Raw genomic sequence first — 9,417 nt, 5'->3', positions numbered from 1 at the left:
CAAAAAACAAAACAAAACAAAGTATTGTGTCTGGGTGTCACTTGCAGAGCTTCTAATGCAGGAAGTTTAGAGTGGGGCTCTGACTTCTCTCTTTGTACAGAGACACACAGGCAGCGTGGGAAATGGCTCCCTTGAGTCCTTTTGCACCTGGCTTTCACCGCTACCACTCATTGGCTGCTCTCTGGAAGGGCCCTCCAGGCCCTCAAGCATTCAGCTTGATTCACTTCCTCTTCTTGAAGCTCTCATGCCTTGCTTCCAGGCCCCTGCTGTCCCCTGGCTCCCCTCTGTCTGTGGCATTCCTCTGTTGGTTTCTGTGTGCCTCCTTTTCACTCTCTTCCTTCTCAAATAGGTAAAGTTTGGTATTGCTGCTTCATTTTTCTTCTTTGAGAACCACATTTTTTTTTGTTGTTGTTGTTTTAAGGAGGTTAATAGGCAAGAAGGGGCAAGAAGGAAGGGAGAAGGAAGAAAAAAAGAGGCTTCCCCCATGCAAAGACAGAGCCGGAGCATTGTGGGGTTCCAAAGCCCAAAGAGGAGAGATCCCCTCCTGCCACAGACACCAGCCAGGTGTATATGCAGGGACTGGAGGAGGTGGTGGTTGATTTGCATAGGGCTCAGGGGGAATTGGTTTTACTAGGTATGTCATTCATGTAGCCCACAAAAGAAGCCCTGCATTTGTATATCAAAGGTTGTTAGTCTAGTTTTCAGACTGGGCTTTGCAAGAAACTTTTCTGGAGATGCTTTAAAAAATGAAAACTTCCCAAGGACCCCTTTTCCTCTCTGTCTGCCTAAAATAATTTCTTAAAAGCTCCTACCACATTCCTCCCTGTGGCAATATCACACTAACTGCTGTTAGGGGGTTTTGGGCAATGACTCTTTCTGGCTACTTCCTGCTGAAAAGGGGCATTGAATGGGGAACAGCAGCCTAGGGCTCCTTCTGGCATCAACCTAAGGGTCTTCCGAAGAATGGTGTGTCCATGTGTGGGAGAACCACATTTCTTTCTTTAGAAAAAAAATAGAAAACTGCTAAAAAATATCCAAAGAGTCAGAAACTACCCCAAATCCTAGCACTGTTAAAAAGAAATCTGTCTTTATCTATATATAAAGTAAAATTTAGTCCTTCCAAATCATTCATCCTCCTTCCTTCATCTAATCCCATCTGGGAGGTAACCACCACTGACATACTGGTGGTTGCCTCCTTTTTTATATGTGTATATAGTCATGTCTCTGTATGCACATGCAAATATTTAAAAAATTCAAAATGCAATAGTTTCTGTGACTTGTCTCTTTTAAGCTTAACGAAATCACATATTCTGGGTAACTATCTATAGATTTACTTCATTCTTTTTAATGGCTACATAGTTTGTAATTCATTCTGCCATTCTTTCATTGTTAGGTCTTTAGTGATTCCAGCTTTTTATTGTAAGACGTACTGCTAGGATTGTCTTTGCATGTACCTCAGGATACATACTTAGAAATCCCAGCACTTCGGAAGGCCAAGGCAGGTGAATCACCTAAGGTCAGGAGTTCGAGACCAGACTGCCCAACATGGTGAAACCCTTTTTCTACTGACAATACAAAAATTAGTGGGCATGGTGGTGCCTGCCTGTAGTACCAGCTGCTAGGGAAGGTAAGGCCAGAGGATTGCTTAAACTCAGGAGGTGGAGGTTGCAGTGAGTCAAGATAGCACCATGGCACTCCAGCATGGTCAACAAATCAAGACTGTGCCTCCAAAAAATAAAATTAAAAGTTAAAAAACATAAAAAGAAATGGCCTGGTTGGCTCAAAGAAAGCGAACATTAAAATTTTGATAGCTAGCTACCAAATTGCTCTCCAAATATGTTGTTGGAGAAAGCCCTAAAGTGAGATTACTGAGTCACAGGGTAGGAACATTTTAAATTTTCATACAAATCTCCAAATTTTTTCCACAAATGTTTATGAGTGTGCACTCCTACGAATGATGTTTATCACTGGACTTTATCAATCTTATCTTGCCAGTCTGATAAGCAAAATATGATAGCTCGTTGTTGTTCTAATTCACATTCTGATTGCTCTGAAGGTTGAGTCATGTGCTTATTATATTTTGACTTTTTCTCTTATGTTGTTGCTATTCAATCTTATGCCTATTTTTCTTTTGAGGTGTACTTTTTTTTTTGAGACCGTTGCCTTGGCTGGAGTGCAGTGGCGCAATCTTGGCTCACTGCAACCTCTGCCTCCTGGGTTCAAGCAATTCTCCTGCCTCAGTCTCCCTAGTAGCTGGGATTACAAACACCCACCACCTTTTGTACTTTTAGTAAAGATGGGGTTTCATCATGTTGACCAGGCTGATTTAGAACTCTCGACCTTGTGATTCACCCCCATTGTCCTCTGAAAGTGCTCGGATTACAGGCGTGAGCCACCTCGCCTGGCCCATGTTTTTTAAAATTAAATTTTGGCGTGTCTTTTATTATTAAACATATTAACACTTTGTTCAACGTATTGCAGACGTTTCTCGGTGCCTGTCATGCTTCCTTTGATTTTGTTTATGGACTGTTGAATTGCACAAAAGTTTTTAATCATGTACTCAAATCTGTCAATTATTTTCTACCGCAGCTCTTGGGTTTTTTGTATTGCTTCTTTGCAACTAATACTGTTAAATTTTTTTAAAAAATATATCTTTAATTATTACATAAGGTAGACAGTTAAATTAATTTTTTCCTGAATGTACAGTTAACTATTCTTTTACCACTTATTGAAAAATTCATAATTTCGTCATTGGTTTCTACTGTCACATATCATGTGTTATACTTTGATACGTATTTACATGAATTTGGGACATTATTTTCTTTGAGATGCCTATTTGTATGCCAAAAACATACAGTTTTGATTACCATAAATATAAAAATAGTATACTTGTTATTGCAAGCACACTGTCACTTTCCTTTTGAAATTTTCCTAATAAGTACAATATATTTATTTTTTCATAAAATTTTAGGATCCATTTGTTCAATTCAAAATCTTTCTTTGGCATTACATTTATATATTAATTTGAGAAAAACTGATATTGTTAAGACATTAATTCTTTTCATCCAGGAAATATATCTATTTAAGTCTTTTAAAAAGTATCCTTCAATGTTTTAAAATTAATTTTACAATATCATTATAATCTTTTTGCACAATAGTTTATGTAATCGTTCTGTATTATGAACATTTAGATTGTTCTCAAATTTTTACCTTTGTAAATAATGCTGTAATAAACATAGTTATGGGAAGTGTAGAAAGAAATTTTGCCTTTGGGGAATTAATTTCCCTTGTCTAAAATTCCAGGTGAGGCCTAACTAGGTCAAAGGGCATGCACTTGTTTATGGGCCTTGAAATATGAAAGCTTTCTTTTATGAATTCAATTGTCAGTATTCTCTCTATTACACTCTATATCCAATTAGCACAAAGCCCTTAAATATTTTTGTCCCTTCCACTGTTATTGCCTCATTGTGTCTTCATCATTCTTTACTTCAATAGCCCCCTGGCTGGACTCACCTTCACCAATCTTGCCTATATCAAACTCAAATGATTTCATGGGAAATCTGATTAGTCCCTGAATTAAAAATTTTTAATGGCATCTACTTCCCACAGAATGAAGTTAGAACATCTTTACTCTTGTTGGTTTCACTGGCTTTAGAGTAGTAGCTCGGTAAATACCTACAGTGTCTTTGAATCCATCCTCTCTTCTTGGAATGTTGCTTCCCAACCCTCATCTAAAAACCCTACCCATTCTTGATCTTCAGACTCCATGGCACTTTCTTCTTAAAGCTCTGCCTGATCACTTCAACTCTGAAGGCACTGTGCTTGCTTCTGTCACATAGCACTTGCAAATGGATTTATAATACCTCTGCTTTGTTCTACCTCCAAATATCATTGTGAGGCTGATATGAGTTGACATTTGGTTACTTATAAACCATGTGTAGATATAAGGCACTGCTATTATTAGACAACATGTCCTTCCATCTAAGGAAATCCACACTGGTGGATAAGCAGTGACCTAAGTACAACCAGCCTTTATGAGCATGGGAATGGGCATCATTTGCTCCATGGGAAGATGCTAAGAGAGCTGGCCTTTTGACTGATAAGAACTCATGTCTCCCAGACTCAAAGAAGGAAAACTGAGCCTGTGGAATCAAATGCAGCAGTTTTTAGTCTCTGTAGTGGCTGCATAGATGTCTTCAGGCTACTGTGGTCTGAGTCCTGCTATAAAGCCAGGTGCACTGGCATCCTACTAATTACCATTTTAACCCTAGGCCTAACCTATGAGTGAACCCAGAAGGGATTAGAGTGAATTGAATTGATAATTCGTTTAAACCACAACAAATGATTTCAACTTATTAGATTGTGATTAATCATAATCTTATTAGAAATGGAAGATCTCAGACCCCACCCCTACCATCTGAATCAGACTTCATATTTTTTATTTAATTTATAAAGAACATAAATTTATTTCTCACAGTTCTGGAGACTGGGAAGTCCAAGATTAAGGTGCCAGCAGTTGGTCTGGTGAGAGACTTCTTGCTGTATCAGACTTTATATTTTAACGAGATCCCTAGGTAGTTCATATGTACATTAAATTTTGAAGAGTTATTTTCTAGAGAAGTGACCTCCAAACTTTTCTGTTCATCATCTCAGCAGTAAAATCATTTTTACCATGCCTTTCCAAATACATATGTAGTTTTAGTCATAAATTATATACATGTACTACTGTATTATGAATGAATAAAAGTAGAAATTTTTAAAGAATGAGATAAGATGAAACAAAAATTTGACCATGGAACACTACACAGCCATAAAAAAATCTCCCAAATCATGTCCTTAGCAGTAAGACAAATGCAGCTGGAGGTCATTATCCTAAGCAAATTAATATAGGAACAGAAAATCAAATACCTCATGTTTTTTATCATAAGTGGGAGCCAACCATTAAGTACGCATGGATGTAAAGATAGGCACAATAGACACTGGGGAATTCTAGAAGGGGAGGGAAAGAAGGAAGCAAGGACTGAAAACCACCTATTGGGTACTGTGCTCATTGATGACAGGGTCATTTGTACCCCAAACCTCAGTGCCATGCAATATAACCATGTAACAAATCTGTACATGTACCTCCTGAATATAAAATAAAAGTCAAAATTACTTAAAATGATAAAATAAAATAATTTTATTTTTAACAGTATAAAGCCAATTAGGCCTGAAAATTATTAGTTATCAAAATTTTAATGAGAATAATGTGATTAAGTATGATTTTTCTTTAAAAAAAACAATGTTGGCTTAACACTTTGAGACAGGATGATATGAAGATCTGGTTCTAAGTTTAGTTTATTTTTAGTTTTAGTTTTTAATATTAACACCTATTATGGCTGAAAATATATACTACACAAAAAGTGGTAGAAATTTTCTTCTTGTTCAGCAAAACTTATTCACTTTTTTTTTAAAGTGAATGTTTTTAGGGTGTAACTTGCCATAAAATTCATGCTTATTAGTGTATAGTTCTAGGAGCTTTGATAAATGCAAAAAGTCACATAACCATCACAGTCTAGGTGTAGAATGGTTTCATTACCCCCAACCACCCCCAAAATACTCTCATGCTTCTGTGTAGCCCAATGCTTTCCCGACCCTGTCCCCTGGCAACCACTGATATGTTCTCTTTCCATACAGTTTCCGTTTTCCAGACTGCCATGTAAGTGGAATTGTACAGTATGTAGTGTTCTTTCACTCAGCATCATGCATTTGAGATTTACATTTTGGGAACAATTATCTTTTTAAAAGGAAATGTACAAGGAAATCCAGCAACTTTTTTACTACTTTGTTATGAAATAAACAGGAAACTTCTGTGTGTTACCAGACATTTTTATACTCACTCCTCCCTGTTTTGTTAAGTTTTATGTTCCAAAGGTCTTACTTTTATAAAATAAACTAAATTGATGAAAACCTGTAGCACATAAAAGGCAATCAACCAGTGGAGGTACCATGGCAACCCCTGTGTGTTTGCTGAACACTTTCTAGTTCTGGAGATTATCTTGTGTAATTTCCGGCACTTGTGTTGAGCTAATTTGAGAACTCAGTGAAGGTACTCTTGTCAATCCCGATGCTAAATTTTGGTAAAGATTAGTTTCTTCCTTTCTTAGAAAGAATACCCCAAATAACTATTACATTATTTTCATTCTTCAACTCACTGGATTATGCTGTTTACCTAGGCATATACTTCTTTCTTAGAGAGCTTTGCTTTAGAGCCGTAATTCTCTAACTTAGCTGTGCATCCGAATAACATGAAGTGACCCTTAAAATGCAAATTCCAGGTCCCATTGCAGGCCTATTCAATATGTGTCTCTGGGGAAGAAAAGCCTAGGCAATTGTATTTGATATGTTTTCCCAGAGGACTTAGTGCCTCGCTACTCAGAGCTGGGTCTAGAAGCACTACCTGAGAGTTTGTTGGAAATGAGAACCCTGGCTCCACCCCAGGGCCACTGGATCAGAATCTGATTTTAACAAGATCTCAAAGTGATTTATATGTGTATGAAAGTCTGAGAAGTGCTGCTCTAGTGCCAGAGCTCCTAAACCCCAAGTGGCTGTAAAGTGTATGTTCTTCCTGAAGTCTCCAAATGGCACCTGGGGAAACTGACTCAAATTTATGTGCGTCTCCAACTCTAACATATTAGATGAGATATAAGGGCAGGCTGTTGTCACATATTCTACTTACCAGATTGTAACACTGAAGAATCATATGACTGAGAACATACTGTCATGTAAATTTCTAATGACGTCTCTGATACATAGTGAATATTCTTTTTTAAATCGCGATCAGAACATTTAACATGAGATCTTCCCTCTTAACAAAATTCTGAGTGTACAATACAGTACTGTTAAATATAGGTGCAACATTGTACAGCAGGTCTCTAGAACTTATTCATCTTTCATAACTGAAACTTTACACCTGTTGAACAAAATTCCCCTTTCTTTTGTCCCAACAGCCTCTGGCAATCACCATTGTACTCTCTGCTTCTGTGAGTCTATTTTAGAAAACCTCATATAAATGTGATCATGCAACATTTGTCCTTCTATGACTGGATTATTTCACTTAGCATAAAATCCTCCAGGTTCATCCATGTTGTCACATATGACAGGATTTTCCTCTTTTTTTTTTCAAGGTGGAACAGTATTCCATTGTATATATATGCCACATTTTCTTTATTCATCCATGCAGGGACATTTAGGTTGTTTCCATATCTTGGCTATTATGAATCATGCCACAATGAACATAGGAGTGTTAATATCTCTTTGAGATCCTGATTTCAATTCTTTTGGATATAGACCCAGTAGTATGATTACTGGATCACATGGTAGTTCTATTTTAATTTTTAAAAAAACTTCCATACAGTTTTTTGTAGTGGTCACACCAGTTTACATTCCTGTCAACACTGTACAAGCATTCTAATTAGTCTACATCATCACAATTGCTATCTTTTGAATCTTTAAAATAATAGCTGTCCTAACAGATGTGAGTTGATATCTCATTAGGGTGTTGATTTGCCTTTCTCTGATGATTAGTGATGTTGAGTATCTGTTACAAATAGGGACAATTTTACTTTTTTTCCTTTCTGATTTGGATGCTTTTCATTTCTTTTTCATGCCAAATTTTCTGGATGGAACTTTTAATGCTATGTTGAATAAAAGTGGCAAGAGTGGGCATCCTTATTCTGTTTCCTAATATTAGAGGAAAATATTTCAGTTTTTCACAAATTAAGAATGATGTTAGCTTTGGGATTGCCATATATGGCTTTTATTGTGTTGAGGTGTTTTTCTTCTATTCCTAGTTTGATGAGAGTTTTTATTATAAAAGGGTGAAGGATTTTGTCAAATGCCTTTTCTGCATCTGTTGAGATGATCATGTGATTTTTATCCTTCAGTCTGGTAATGTGGTGTATCACATCCATTGCTTGGTGAATGTTGAACCATCCTTGCATCCCAGGGATAAAGCACACTTGATCATGGTGTATGATCCTTTTAGTATGCTGCTGAATTTGTTTCACTGGTATTTTGTTGAGGAGTTTTGCATCTATATTCATCAGGAATATTAGCCTGTAGTTTTGTTTTCTCATCGTTTTAACTGGCTTTGGTATAAGGGTAATGCTGGCTTCATAAAATGAGTTTAGAAGTATTTTCTCCTCTTAGATATTTTGGAAGAGTTTGAGAAGAAAAAACACTAAACAAAGGAAGCTTTCACCACTGAATTGTCACCATTTCAACAGCCTCAGGTGACAAGGCCCGGTGGCTGGAGGTGATTGCTTCCTTCCTGCTTCAAGGTGAAGACTTCACTGAGCTTTGTTTTCACTGGTGCCTGAGGTGCGGGAATTAGGGAGAATCCCAGAGGCTTTTCTAGAGTAAGGGTGCTTTGATGTCTTTGCCAATGTTTATTTTTCTAACTGAATTTACAAATAGGGAAGGTTATTTTTAGTGACAAAAGCAAAAGCTCAACAGTTCTCCTGGGGATTTAGATGTGGGAATTTGATTCCTCCTACTTCTCTCTCCCTAAGCTTACTCTCTTTTCTCCCAGGGACGATTTATCTGGACTCAAGATAATGTGATATGGAGGAAAAAATTACTGGACTGGGACCCAAAAGAACTGAGTCTGTGTCTGGACTGACACCAATGAGACATGGGTTTGCTAGTGCAGAGGAGGCGGAGCAGAGTGGTAGCAGGTAACAGGAGTGCTGAAAATAGACTAGCCACTGAGTGTCTGCTTCCACTACTTACTGGTTATGTGTCCTAGGCAAATTATTCACCTCTGTCCTTATGTATAACATGGGAATCATAAATGTACCTACCTCATAGGACTGCTTCAAGTGTAACATGAAGTAATTGACACTAAAAGCACTTAGAACTGTATAAGGCATACTCATACCTTTCCAGTTCATACTGTTGCTGACAAGCCAGTCATCAAAGTTATGTCCAAGTGCTGGAATCTTATCACATACAAATGTCCTGTAGACCTGAGTATCATCTGATGCAGAAAAAAAAAAGGCAAAGTAGGCTGGTTTTCTTCAGTCACATAAAGGATTGTAACACAAAAAAGACGTTTCTTCTGAATTGCTTGGAAAGTTTGTTGGAATTTAATTCAAAATACTGGAAACAATCAGTAGTATTTCTATGCATTCGTAATGAGTTATCGGAAAAAGGAATTAAGGAAATAATCTTGTTTACAATAGCCTAGGAAAAAATACTTAGAATAAATGTAACCAAAGAGGTAAAAGATCTGTACACTGAACACTGTAAACATTGAAGAAGAAAAACAATGAAGAGATTTTACCCTATAATCAATGGAACTTGAGAATGAAATTCACCATTTTGCAAAACAGTGAGTTTTCATAACTGAAATAATTCAAGCCAAAACGGGCTCTT

This window comes from Cebus imitator, unplaced genomic scaffold (assembly GCF_001604975.1).
Source record: "Cebus imitator isolate Cc_AM_T3 unplaced genomic scaffold, Cebus_imitator-1.0 Scaffold205, whole genome shotgun sequence".
Lineage (NCBI taxonomy): Eukaryota > Metazoa > Chordata > Mammalia > Primates > Cebidae > Cebus > Cebus imitator.
This window is presented reverse-complemented; position numbering follows the sequence as displayed.